This window comes from Mustela nigripes, chromosome X, assembly GCF_022355385.1.
Source record: "Mustela nigripes isolate SB6536 chromosome X, MUSNIG.SB6536, whole genome shotgun sequence".
Lineage (NCBI taxonomy): Eukaryota > Metazoa > Chordata > Mammalia > Carnivora > Mustelidae > Mustela > Mustela nigripes.
Genome location: NC_081575.1, coordinates 88,057,841 through 88,072,231, shown reverse-complemented (window position 1 = coordinate 88,072,231; position 14,391 = coordinate 88,057,841). Strand labels below are relative to the sequence as shown.

The 14,391-nt window shown below is 44.5% G+C and overlaps 1 long non-coding RNA gene across 1 annotated transcript in view; it reads left to right on the top strand.

Moving 5' to 3' along the window:
• LOC132007423 (uncharacterized) overlaps positions 1–7,671 on the top strand; it is a 9,126-nt gene extending 1,455 nt beyond the window's left edge. The window contains exons 2-3 of the long non-coding RNA XR_009401352.1: positions 3,869–3,982; positions 7,541–7,671. This is a non-coding gene — a long non-coding RNA (uncharacterized LOC132007423). The remainder of the gene's footprint in view (positions 1–3,868; positions 3,983–7,540) is intronic.
• The last annotated feature ends 6,720 nt before the right edge of the window (positions 7,672–14,391 follow it).

Here is a 14,391-nt window from a genome sequence, read left to right as displayed (position 1 = left end):
CCCCAATGTCCATAATCCCACCCCCTTCTCCCAAACCCCCTCCCCCCAGCAACCCTCAGTTTGTTTTGTGAGATTAAGAGTCACTTATGGTTTGTCTCCCTCCCAATCCCATCTTGTTTCATTTATTCTTCTACCCACTTAAGCCTCCATGTTGCATCACCACTTCCTCATATCAGGGAGATCATATGATAGTTGTCTTTCTCTGCTTGACTTATTTCGCTAAGCATGATACGCTCTAGTTCCATCCATGTTGTTGCAACCTCTGCCGCAGCAACATCTTCCTAGGAACAACGCAAAAGGCAAGGGAAGCAAGGGCAAAAATGAACTATTGGGATTTCATCAAGATCAAAAGCTTTTGCACAGCAAAGGAAACAGTTAACAAAATCAAAAGACAACTGACAGAATGGGAGAAGATATTTGCAAACGACATATCATCTATGGATTTTTAAAAAATCTTTAAACTTTTTTTTTTTAAAGATTTTATTTATTTATTTGACAGAGATTACAAGTAGGCAGAGAGGCAGGCAGAGAGAGAGGAGGAAACAGGCTCCCCGCTAAGCAGAGGGGCTCGATGTGGGGCTCGATCCCAGGACACTGGGATCATGACCCAAGCCAAAGGCAGAGGCTTTAACCCACTGAGCCAGCCAGGCGCCCCAAAAAATCTTTAAACTTTTTAATCTATGGATGTTCAACTGCTCTAGCACTGTTTGTTGAAAAGCCCCTCCTTCCTCTGTTGACATGCCTATGCACCTTTGTCAAAGCTCAGTTGACCATCCTTGTGTGGGCCTATTTTGGGTTGTCTTCTCTTTCATTCATCTATATGTCTATCCCTTCCCTGACACCACACTGTTTCCATTACTTCTAGCTATATAGTGAGTCTGAAAACTGGGTAGAATGATTCTTCCCACTTTGTTCTTTTTCAAATTTGTTTCAGCTCTTCTAGTTCCTTTGTCTTTTCACATAACATTTTACTTTATTTTTTAAAGATTTATTTATTTATTTATTAAGTAGGCAGAGAGAGACGGGGGAAGCAGGTTCCCTGCTGAACAGAGAGCCCAATGTGGGGCTCGATCCCAGGACCCTGGGATCATGACCTGAGCTGAAGGCAGAGGCCTTAAACCACGGAACCACCCAGGCACCCCCACATACATTTTAGAAAAAGTTTCCTTCCTTCCTTTCTCCTTCCCTTCCTTTTTTTTTTTTTTAAGTAATCTCTATGCCCAATGTGGGGCTTGAACTCATGATGCCGAGATCAAGAGTTGTATGCTCTACTAACTGAGCCAGCTAGGCAGCCCTAGAATGTAAGCTTTTCCTTACAAAAAAAATCTTGCTGGGATTTTGATAGTAATTGTGCTGAACCTATAGATCAATTTGGAGGAGAATTGATCTAAATCTAAAACACATTTTTAAATTGTGAACTCAGAATATCCAGCCAACAGGAAAAATCATCTGCTACTTCCTATCTGGAGCGCTTCTATTTATTCATGCTCCTGGAGCACAAGATCATGCTCTTGGTTTGGAGCATGTCCATGAAGCAGGAGTCTCCGTGAAATGCCATATTTTGTGAAGGAAGTTTATGTAGGAATATATAGATGAAGGAGTCCAGCTGGTGCTCATGGCAGTCTAGATATTTAAGAGCAACACTCCTGCTGAAGGCAACCATAAAAATGGACGTAAATTTAATGCAGGCATTCCCCTTCTGGAAGGGTTCCTGTTAGAACAGAGAGGCTTCCCGAAAGTCAAGTTAGGAACTGCCTGTGCAGAAAGTATGCAATATTCAGTTTATCTGAAACTTGTAAGAAACCTTACACCCTGGGGCGCCTGGGTGGCTCAGTTGTTAAGGGTCTGCCTTTGGCTCAGGTGACAATCCCAGAGTCCTGGGATCAAGCCCTGCATCAGGCTTTTTGCTGAGGAGCCTGATTCTCCCTCTCCCACTCTGCCTGATTGTGTTCCCTCTCTCACTCTCTCTCTCTGTCAAATACATAAATAAAATCTAAAAAAAGAGAAAAGAAACCTTACATCTTTTCAGTTTCATCTTCTTAAAACTCATCATTGGGAGAGTACTTGGGAGTCTTACTTTCATATTAATTCTCAGCAGGCACTGAACCTAATGACCATAATGTCCCAGAATTTTAATAACAAAATTTTAATGTCAGTTTTCATCAGGGAACTGTGTCTTTGGATTGTCCTGTGGTGACTTCCTGTAGAAGCTTCTTTAATTGGCATACACTTAGGCAAAGCCGTCTTTCCCACAAGGGGCACGGGAACTGCCATGTGCAGTTTGTAAGTGTGTTTATTCCGTGGATTTCTAAAAGATCTACAATGTTAACAGTATTTCTTGTGATAGGACCTGTGGGGTAGATTTATTTTGGATATCAGTGTCATAGACAGGCTTTTTTCTAAGGACGTGTTTTTACTTGAGCCCACTTCTAGGAATGAGGTCTGGGGCATTTATTAACGACACCCCTGGTTGAATCTCAGCCTACTCATTTCTCTTTCTCTACTTCTTTCATTTTCTTGCGCAGACATCTGAAATTTGCTTGTATGTTTTGGAGATAAGGTATAAATACATAAAGTGAAACTTAACACTCTTTTTAAAGTCTGTTGTTTTGGTGTGTTACCACAGGAAGGAATATCTGGAGATAGGAATTCAGCTTTAACAATGATAATAAAAAAATAGAAGAGGGGGCATGATTCAATTTTGACAGCCCAGCAATGTGGGTAATTGATTTCCAGCTTTGGAGTTGGATGGGATACAACTCAGGTTTTATCTAATTCTATAGGGAAGTTGGGTTTATATTCCCGTCTGTAGCTTTCCAAAAACTAGCTTAAAAAACACTGGATGGCCCTTATAATTGTGTTCTCTCCTGGGACAGAGTCAACTCTGTTGTGAATGGTAGTGTCAGTAGGTGGTCACAGCCATAGCTTACATGTTATAGTGATCAAGTAGCCAAAGGAAAGGTGTTTTTAAAAGGCATTTAGTTCCAGAAGATCAGGATGTATTTGCTAACAGCTCTGTTGAAAACCCTAAGTAAAGAGAGGAACCAGCATCGCCCCTGGCCAGATTCATACTTTGTGTTCCCTTCGATGCTTTCTTCTGTTACCTCCTCGTGGAAGAAGTATGGCGTGCTCTTGTTTAGACCATCTAGCTCTGCTTTTCTCGACCACTTTGTTCTGTGGTGGCCTCTCACCTATGAATGTATTATCTGTATTTCTCTCTCTTCTGGATCATTCCCTTAGTGTCACCGATCTCAAAGCCCTGGCTTGATCTCATGTCTTTCTCCAGCTTGCGCTTCCATCCGTGTTCATAGCTTTTGGTACCATGTCTTTTTTTTTTTTTTTTTTTTTCTTCCTGGTACCATGTCTTTTAATTAATATTTTACCTAGAGAATACATTGACTTATTTTAGAATCACCCGATATGTGAAGTTATGCAATGAAGTCTTATTCCCACCTCGCCCCCATCCCAGCCAGTAACCACATATTACTTACTTGTCTATCCTTCTAGAGGGTCTTTATGCAAAGGGAAGCATCTATGAATATATTTTCTCCTAATTTTTCATAAAAGGTAGTGTGCTACAAGGTGCCTGGCTGGCTCAGTCGGCAGAGCGTGTGACTCTTGATCTCAGGGTTGTGTGTTCAAGCCCCATGCTGGGCATAGAGCTCACTTAGGAAAAAATAGATAGCACAGTATATGGTTTCATACCTTTTTTCTACTCAACAATATATAATGGAAAATTTTGCATGTCACTACATAGAGTCCATTCCTTTTTACAGTTGTGTACTCAGAATAGTCTTATTGTGTGGCTATACCGTAATTATGCAACTATCCTATTGATCGGTTGTTTTCTGTCATTTGTTATTTCCAGTAATAACTGCAATGAATGATTAACTTCATACACAGAAGTATATTCTTTGAAATTTGGGCACATATGGTCAAGTTCCCCACAGGAGTTGCATCAATTTGCACTGCCATCAACAAGGTACAAGAGTGCTTCTTTTTCCATAGTTTCATATTTTAGTGTGTTGGCAAACTTCTATGTTGGCTAATGTAATTGATCCTGTTTTATGTTTTTTTTGTTTTTTTAACCTGGATAGTTTTATAGTTCTCTTCTGAATGAGCTCAAACACCTTCCCATTATTTAAAAGACTATTTGTATTTCTTTTTCTGTTAATTGTCCATTCCCAATGATCTTTGGGCGATTTTTCTTTTGCGTTATTGGTCTATTTCTTGTGTTTGAGTTGTAGAAGCTCTATATGAAGAAGAGTAGCTCTTTGTTATAGTAGTAGCCAAATAGTTTTTGTTTTTGTTTTACATTTGGCCATTTGTGTTTTCATGTTGCTTATGGTGTTTTGGTTTTTGACAATACAGAGGATCTAAAAAATTTTTTATTTTTTATTTTTTATTTTTTTTAAAGATTTTATTTATTTATTTGACAGAGAACACAAGTAGGCAGAAAGGCAGGCAGAGAGAGAGGAGGAAGCAGGCTCCCTGCTGAGCAGAGAGCCCGATGCGGGACTCGATCCCAGGACCCTGAGATCATGACCTGAGCCGAAGGCAGCGGCTTAACCCACTGAGCCACCCAGGCGCCCGAGGATCTAAAAAATTTTTAAAAATTAATTTATATGACAGAGAGACAGCGAGAGAGGGAACACAAGCAGCTGGACTGGGAGAGGGAGAAGCAGGTTTCCTGCTGAGCAGGGAGCCTGATGTAGGGTTCCATCCCAGGACCCTGGGATTGTAACCTGAGCTGAGGGCAGACGCTTAATGACTAAGCCACCCAGGCGCCCCAATACAGAGGGTTTTTAAAAATTATTTTTTATTAGGTAGCTTCTACGACCAGTGTTGGGGTCGAACTCACAACCCCCAGATCAAGAGTCGTATGCTGCACTGACTGAGCCAGCCAGGCACCCCTGGCTTTTTTATTTCTTAAAAACAGCATTTACAGGGGCGCCTGGGTGGCTCAGTGGGTTAAAGCCTCGGCCTTCAGCTCAGGTCATGATCCCAGAGTCCTGGGATCGGGTCCTGGGATCGGGCCCTGCATCGATCGGGCTCTCTGCTCCACAGGGAGCCAGCTTCCTCCTCTCTCTCTGCCTGTCTTTCTGCCTACTTGTGATTTCTGTCTGTCAAATAAATAAATAAAATCTTAAAAAAAAAAAAAAAGCAACATTTACAATCCATCTGTTTAGCTCTAAAAATTTTTCAGGTTCTTTTGGAATGGTGTTGATTTACAAAGTGACTTAAGGATAATTTACATATATGATAACTCTGGTCAGGTTGTCTTTTTGTAACTTCAGTAATGGTTTTAGAGTTTTCTTTGTATAATTTTTGCACATTTCATGTGAAATTTATTCCTATGTGTTTTATGTTATTTGTTGCTATTATAAATGAGGTATCTTCTTTCATTAGATTTTCTAGCTGGTAGTTATATGTAGGAAAGCTGTTGATTTTTGTATATTTTATTTTCTGCTACCTTACTGAATTCTGGCATTTTTTATAGTAGTTTCTCGGTTGAGTCTCCTGGTTTTTCAAGGTATACATGTACAAATATAATAGTTTTACTTTCTCCTTTCTAATTATTAGACCTCAAATTGGGGGAGGGCAGCACTAGCCAGGTTATGTTTCTTTATTTTCTTTTTTTCATTGCAGAAATGGTACTATTTATGAAAGACAAACTATATTTTATACTATAAAAAGATACACTATGTTAAAGATATACCCTATTAAAGATATACTGAAATCACTCAAATAATACATAAAGTAATTTTATCTGTTCCTTAAAACTGTACTATTAGACCTCTGATCCATTTTTCTTGTCCAGTTGCCTCAGTTAGTATCTCCACTAGAATGTTAAAATAAGAATTGTGAATTCTTTGGGTGTTTGCCATTAAGCATGATGCTAGAATAATATCAACTGAGGGTATCAGTCTGTTCAAATTTTGAATTTTTATTGAGAATGGGTGTTGAGCTTGTCACATGCCTTTTTAGCCTTTGCAGAAATGATTATATGTATTTTTCTCCCTAGATTCATTAATATACTTAATATATTACTATACTTAAGCATACTCCCTAGATTTATTAATCTCCTTAGCTCTATTAATATATCTAAATTTATATTAAATATAAATTACTATAAATATACATAAACTTTAAGAGATTTTATAATATTCAAATAATGGGGTACTCGCCACCATCTGAACTAAAGAACTGAAAGGTGGTGGATAACAGTAGATACTTGTACCTTCGCTTCCCTTTCCCTGACCTCCTCTGGGTCCTTTCCCCATTTCCTTAAATGGCGAGATCGTTCACCCACTCACTCAGGTCAAAGGCTCCGAAGTCATTCTTTTTTTTTCTCTTTTTCTCCTTCCCTTCATCTGCAAATCTCAGATGCTCTACTTCTAAACCTGGCCACTTCACCACCCCCGCTGCTAAAGTCCAAGTCAACTTCCTTTCTTTCTGGAACTCCTCTCACAGTCTCCTCGCCTGACCTTCCTGCCTCCCTTATGCCTCATAAGAGCCCCTGACTGGGCTCCTCCCTGCAGCCACGGGACCTCCTCACACCAACCGCCTTTCCCTCCCTTAGCCGTGCCAAGTTCCTCCTTTCTGCTACAACTTCCTTTGTCCTCACAGCAGTCTCCTGCTCATTCAGGTCTCACCCAAATGTCGCCTCTTCAGAGGCCCTCCCCGACATTCTTAGCTAAGGGCTCTAATTAAAGTCCCAGGGAAGCCCTCAGGGAAAGACAGGCCACTTCTGACAGGGCCCTGAGCCAGTCTCTTGCCTATGAAAGGGGGAACAGGAGCTGCTGAGGCTGATGACTCTTCCTTGGCCCCCTCCTTCCCAGCTTCTGAGGGCCAGCTTCCAGACGGCTGGGTTTCCCCTCTCTCCAGGCCACTAGATGTGGTTCCCTTGATGCTCCTGTACCAAGGGCTGCCCTCCCGATACTGTCTTCCTGCCATGGAAGGATCTGTAGCACCAAACCACATTTACTCCCTGAAAGTAAGATGCTGTCTATTTAAAGGGCCATTGTATGATTCCACGGCTTCACTGGACACATCGCCAATAGTGAACTGTCACTACAGGCACGAAAAATAATGCCCTGCCCCTGCCTCCCAATCCTTCCACTTGTCCACCAGGGCAGGAAGCTCAGCACCACCCTGACGGCTCATTGTAACATCTCTCCTACCGTGATCTGAGATTGGCTCATTGTTTCTGAACATGGCTCCTGTCTGCTCTTCCTTCCCTTCCTGCTGCCTTCTGCCTGGACCCCCGATGTGGCTGCCTCTCTGCCTTTATTCTCTCCCTGTCTGTGACAGATACTCCTTTCCCGTCTCCGTTCCTAACAGAACCCCACTTGGTTCAGGATGGACATGCTCCTCTAAGAGTCCTTGGCTCCTTAACCCCCCTTCCTCTAGGGCAGCCTCGTCTGTCAATTCTGGTCAATGAGGTGTAGGTAGAAGTCTCTGGGATGGATGGGTGGCCCTTTCCAAGGGAAACCTCATAAAAAACCTTTCAGATCTGCTATTTTTTTTTCTCTCCTAGAACTTGGAGCCTCACACCCAGGGGTGCAGGAAGTGTTCTGTGACCAGAAAGACTAAAACCATATGCTGACCATAGCGGAGTAGAAAGATTGAGCAAACCTACATCACGGATGACCCTGTGATGCCAGTACCCCAGCCTGAGCTGTCTTCCCCGATGCCTCTCCGTCCATAAGAAAAATAAATCCCTGTGCATCTCACTTTCCTTCCTTTGGGCTGTTTATTCTTATAACTCTTTGGCAGGTTTAAATTTTTTTCTAGATAAAATATTGGGAAGCAAATGAACCTATAAAACAAGAGGGAAAGGGCAGCTCCAATCAATCATGATACATAAATATTTTTACATATATTTTCCATCATATGAGAGATCTGCATGACCCCTTGGCAAATACAAAATTTCTTGTTTTACGACTTTATATTTTATTTTTACTGTTAAAGAAGAACACACACACACACACACACACACACTTTCTCTCTCAGGAATATGGAGAGCATGTGGCTGGGCTGACACTGTGTTGTTATAGCGTCACTACGATGGAGGTGAGCCCGTTGCACAGAAACACTGAGAACTAGTGACTCACCAGTAACTACCACTGCTCTTGATTTTAAGTTTTCTCTGTGAGTCAGACCTTGGTCTCACAAGTTCTCACAAGCACCCGGACGTTGAGGAATTGTGGGAGTTTTTTTTCCTGAGGTGTGATAATGGTAGTGCAATTACTTTTTGTGAGGGGGCTTCCGACCTTTCAGAGATACATGTTTATCAGTGAAAGGGAACAATGTCTGGCATGGGCTTCCGAATAATCCAAGGGGCAGAAGTGGGGCAGGGTACAGACAAAATGAGATCACCCAATCAGTTGACAGTTGTGAAGTTGGATGGTGGGTAAGTCTTTTAAAAAATATTCCCTGAGGGGGCGCCTGGGTGGCTTAGTGGGTTAAAGCCTCTGCCTTTGGGGGCGCCTGGATGGCTCAGTGGGTTAAACTGCTGCCTTCGGCTCAAGTCATGATCTCAGGGTCCTGGGATCGAGTCCCGCATCGGGCGCTCTGCTCATCAGGGAGCCTGCTTCCCTCTCTCTCTCTGCCTGCCTCTCCATCTACTTGTGATTTCTCTCTGTAAAATAAATACAAAAAATTAAAAAAAAAAAAAAAAAGCCTCTGCCTTTGGCTCGGGTCATGATCCCAGGGGCCTGGGATAGAGCCCAGCGTTGGGCTCTCTGCTCAGCAGGGAGCCTGCTTCCCCCCAACCCCCTCTGCCTCTCTGCCTACTTGTGATCTCTGTCAAATAAATAAATAAAATATTTAAAAAAATATATTCCGTTAGGATAAATTCCCAGGACTGAGGTTAGGGATCAGAGGATGGGCTCATTATTGAGTGGGTTTTTTTTTTTTTTCCTAACATTTTATTTATATATTTGACAGAGAACACAAGCAGAGGGAGAGGGTGGAGCAGACTACCCACTGAGCAAGGAGCCCAACACCGGGCTTGATAGCATCTGCCTTGAGCTGAAGGCAGATGCTTAATTGACTGAACCACCCAGGCACCCCTTAAATATTGGTTTTGCCTGGTTTTGAGCTTTCTTTGCTCTGTAATATTCGTGAATAGCACAATGTACTGAATTCTGGCATTGCTGGACATTTGGGCTATTTTCTAGTATTTGGCTCTTGAAAACAATTGCCGAGCAAGCTCTGAGGTTCTAGCATTTTCGAAAGAACACAAAAGTAGAGAAGGAGTGATAGGATGAACCCCCGTGGAGTCACAAGAAGCTTCAACTATTATCAGCACTGCAATGCAAGTCTTTTTAACACAACAATAGAATCTCTGGGGGCACCTTTGCTTAACACACAGGTTCTAGCTCAATCCCTGAAGATCCCACACTACATTTAGTTATGTCACTATTCACCAAACTATGAACCTAATCCCAGCATCACCAGTGTTTTCACAAATGTTTCTGATCTGTTTCAGGATCCAACCCAAGATTCCACATTGTATGTGGCTATTATGTCACCTGGTGTCTTCCGGTCTCTGACACTTTTTTAAAGATTTTATTTATTTGTCAGAAAAAGCACAAGCAGGCACCTGGGTGGCTCAGTGGGTTAAGCCGCTGCCTTCGGCTCAGGTCATGATCTCAGGGTCCTGGGATCGAGTCCCGCATTGGGCTCTCTGCTCAGCAGGGAGCCTGCTTCCTCCTCTCTCTCTGCCTGCCTCTCTGCCTACTTGTGATCTCTCTCTGTCAAATAAATAAATAAAATCTTTAAAAAAAAAAAAAAGAAAAGAAAAAGCACAAGCAGGGGAGCAACAGGCAGGAGGAGGAAGCCCAAAGGCAGATGCTTAACTGAGAGAGCCACCCAGGTGTAGAAGCTTACTTAAAAAGATACTTTTTTTTTTTTTTTAAGATTTTATTTATTTATCAGAGAGAGAGAGTGGGAGAGAGCGAGCACAGGCAGACAGAATGACAGGCAGAGGCAGAGGGAGAAGCAGGCTCCCCGCCAAGCAAGGAGCCCGATGTGGGACTCGATCCCAGCACTCTGGGATCATGACCTGAGCCGAAGGCAGCTGCTTAACCAACTGAGCCACCCAGGCGTCCCAAAAAAAGATACTTTTTTTAATCTGATACTCTTGATTTCAGCTCAGGTCATGATCTCAGGATCATGAGATCAAGCCTGATGCGGCTCAGAGCAGGCTCAGAGCAGAGTCTGCTTAAGAAGTCTCTGTCTTCCTCTGCCCCTCCACTGCTCTCTCTCTCTCTCTCTCTCTAAATACATACATACATACATACATACATAAAATCTTAAAAAAGGATAAACACAAAATAAAAACATAACTAGGCACTCTAGTTAAAAAAAAAAAAAAAAAAAAAAAAGAAGAAGAGACACCAGAGAGCTCCCTCTCTCTCTCTCCATCATGTGAGGACACTGCGAGAAGGCGGCAAGCCAGGAAGGGGATTCTCACCAGAACCTGACCAAGCCAGCACCCCGAGCTCCAATTTCCAGCCTCCAGAACTGTGAGAACATTTCTGGTGTTGAAGCCACGTGGTCCCTGGTATTTTGTAATGGTGGCCCCCTGCTGACTGAGAGCCTCCCTTGAGGTGACAACTGTCCCCACCGCCCCAGTTCTAGGGGTATGCTTCGGGAGAACCATAGTAAAGGCTCTATATTCAGGGGTCTTGGGGAGGGGAGAAGATGTATGAGCTCCTTTAGAGTTTTATATGTATCTACCCAAAGTGAACAGATGCTTTCCCTGACTCAGCACTCCCACTCCTGAGTAGATCCCCGAGGGAAATGCAAATATACATTTGCCCCCCGACAAAAATGTTCATGGCAGCATTCCTCTTAATAACCCTAAACCGGAAACCACCCCAATGCCACTGACGTGGAACAGAGAAGTAAATGATGTCGTCAGACAGTGGAATACCATACAGCCACGCAAATGAATGAGCTCTTGAGACAAGGTGGATGCATCTCCTAATGTTGACCAAAAAAAAGCAAACAAGCCCGCATCTGTACTGTATGATTCCATTTACAGGAAGTTCAAAAACAAGGCAAAATGAACCCGTGATATTAGAAATCAGGGGAGTGGTTATGTTCCACTAAAAGTTTTTAATATTTATTTATTATTATTAATATTTTTAAAAGATTTTATTTATTTATTTATTTGACAGAGAGACAGAGAACACAAGCAGGGGGAGTAGGAGAGGGAGAAGCAGGCTTCCCGCCGAGCAGGGAGCCCAATGCGGGGCTCCATCCCAGGACTCCGGGATCACGACCTGAGCTGAAGGCAGATGCTTAATGACGGAGCCACCCAGGCGCCCCTATTTTTATTTATTTTAAAATTTTATTTTATTTTTTATTTTTAAAGGTTATTTATTATTTATTTTTTTAATTAAGTAATCTTTATGCCCAACGTGGGGCTCTAACTCACAACCCCAGGATCAAGAGTCGCATTCGCCACCGGTGGAGCCGGCCAGGCGTCCCTTCACTGAAAGTTTTTAAATCCGCGCTGACAAATGGTTGACCAGGTATGAAGTGCCGGAGCCCATCAGTTACCTCATTCTTCGCTCTTTTTCCTGCCTATGGTACTTTATTGATATTATTTAGAGACAGCCAAATGCATAAATCTGAAGTGACCAGCTGGGTAACCCACACTTAGATCAGGCTCCAGAACATTCCAGCACTTCTGAGGCTTCTCCCACATCATCTCCTTTTATCTTCCTGACAATCGCAGGACAGCAGAGCTGTTATTTGCTCCCCTCAGCACTGAGAAACAGTCTCAGAGATGGACTCCTGGCACTGAGCCCTGCCTCCCCCAGGTCAGGATCGTGCTGCCTTTTGTAGCAGAGGGTGACTGAGAGAACTCTGAGCAGCCTTCTCAGCACTCCCTCTTTGGAGCTTGCACCATGAGCCCATGAGCTGACTCCCTGGAAGATAAAGCTCCGTCCCCCTTTCCACACAGCCAGGCAGAGAAATTGGGGTGGCCCAAGTGGGAGGTACTAGTTAGTTATTTTTCAGCTCCAGTTATTTTCCAGAGTCCTCTTCCAACCATCAGCATTCTGGACAATGCCCTGGAGTCTGAGGGTTGCTGGGGACGCTGGAGCCAGGCTAGAAACTGCCGCTGGGGAGGGAGTGGCCCCCAACCCGTCAAACCGGGTGGGCAGGGTGCCTAGTGATGACAGGTACCTCTAACCCATTCGTGCTTCAAAGGAGCGGGGCCTGGAACAGGCCTCAGGCCTAAGCTTCTGGATGCTCTTGGAGTCCAATTTTCACTGTTCCTCCATCCCCGCCTGGGGCTGGGTGAGGTTTGAGGGCTGACCATAGGCACACTAGAGCAAAGAGCAGGTGCCCTATAATTTTTCCTGGGGATTTCTTCCTTCAGTCCTCCCTCAAACCTATCCCCAGGTCACAGCCCTGGGGACAGAGCCCAGGCATCTACGTGACCTCTGTTCTTCGAGGGTAGCCCAGTAGGCTCCGCAGGGGCAAGGATGCCCTTGCTCATGGTTTCTCAGAGTTCTGGGAAGTTCTCAGTCCTCTTACGAGAATATTCTGGACTCTTTCAGTCAGAAACAGAGCTCCTCCATCGGCTCCAGGGGTTGGAATTCGGTTGTCTGAAAGCGGATAACTGAAGGTCTGGATGACGAGGTGATGTGAGAAATATACAAAGGCTTGACAAAATCTTGTCTCTTCTATTTTTCTATGAAAACACACACATACGCCTTAACATTCCAAACCCACAAATGAACTTACACCATCTGCTTATCCCCCAGCTTAGGAACACAATTCCAGGAAGCAGGAGAAAGCTGGCCTGCCCTGGCTGTCATGTGAGGACCGTCGGATGGGAACAGCTGCTTATCCTCAGTGACTATTTCCATGTAGGCCCATTTTGGGGATTTGCCGTTCTTTGCGCGGCAGGAAGGAAACAGACCCCCCACCTCTGCCCAAGGGCCAAGAAAAGCGGGGTCTCTCCTCCCCCCTACAACACAGGGAGCAAGTGCAGGGGCAAGGCAAGAAAACAAACAGCCTCATGTTGCTCAAGGGACTAAGGTTTCACTTGGTTCAAAAACAAAACAAAACAAACAAACAAAACAAAAAAATCAAACACAAACACAACCCTCTTCCTGTTCCTGTTCCTGGGGACTGAGCTTCTGAGTAACAACTGTCAGCCTCTGCCCCCACAGATCGCTTCATCTGGATTTGCAACAAGCTCCTTGGTGTGGGACTCTGATATGAATTCTAGCCCTTTTATTTCGGCACATGCCCGCTTGATGTTGTGTAAGTGTGTATGGAGTGGGGGAAGGCACTAGAATCAGTGCGGGACAGGAAGTCATAGAGGCAAAAGAAGAAGAAGGAGGAGGAGGAGGAGGTATCTTTGTTGTGCATACAAATGTAGCCACACCCCAGCCTGAAAGATCCTTCCACAGAGAGAAGGAACTGGGCAGCAGGAGTCACATGCCACCCAAGCCTCAGTGAGGTCTGGGTGAAATGGAAACTTCCTGTTTATTTTAGTCCATCTGAGCCATTGGGGGGAGGGGAGGCAGGGATTTAAACCAGGGCTGTTGGGCTTGGAAAGAATCAGAGCTGCTGCATCAGTCCGGAAAACTGTGGCGTCGCTCGTCCCATCAACCACTCCCTCCTGTTCCCAGCCAAGGACAAGACCGAGATAATACCATGATAATGCATAGGAGTTGCCGTGAACTTGCACCAGATGCTTTCAATGAGCTAATTTTAACCTCACGGCACCCTTTGGGGGGTGGAGGTGAGAAGCAGACACCATCCTCGTTCTCTTGACCAATCACAGCCCGGCTGGGGGAGGCTGACTGACCCAATCGCGGTCAAACAGCAACTCAAAGGCTGAGTCAGGACCTAGCTCGGTCTCTGTCCTCCCTCTACCCCGGCTACTTCCTCCTAAATCGCTCTAAGCACTTAGTTTCTTGGGCCTCAAGTTTCAGCGCCTAGGCTGCCAAGAGCCATGATTTCCTCAGTACCGTTCCCCCTCGTCAGCATGCCATCCCCGCTGTCCCCAAACCTGGGGCTCTCTGTGCAAGGGGATCCAACCCCGGGCCACCCCACACCTCAGAGGGGTAAACAAGTCGGACTTCTGGAGCTCAGAGCAGGGTGCTCAAACTTAGTTGCACCTGTGCAACGTGATAGAGACCCACGGGCCAAGGACATGGGGAAACTGGAACCCTCCCCCGTTGCTGGCCGGATTGTTACATGGTGTGGCTGCTGTAGAAAACAGTTTGGCAGAGCCTCAAAGGATTAAGCAGAGAGCTAACCTATGACCCAGCAGTTCCACTTCTATGCACCTCGCCAAGGGAAGTGAGAACGCACGTTCACACAAGAACTTGCACACAGACGTTCACAGCG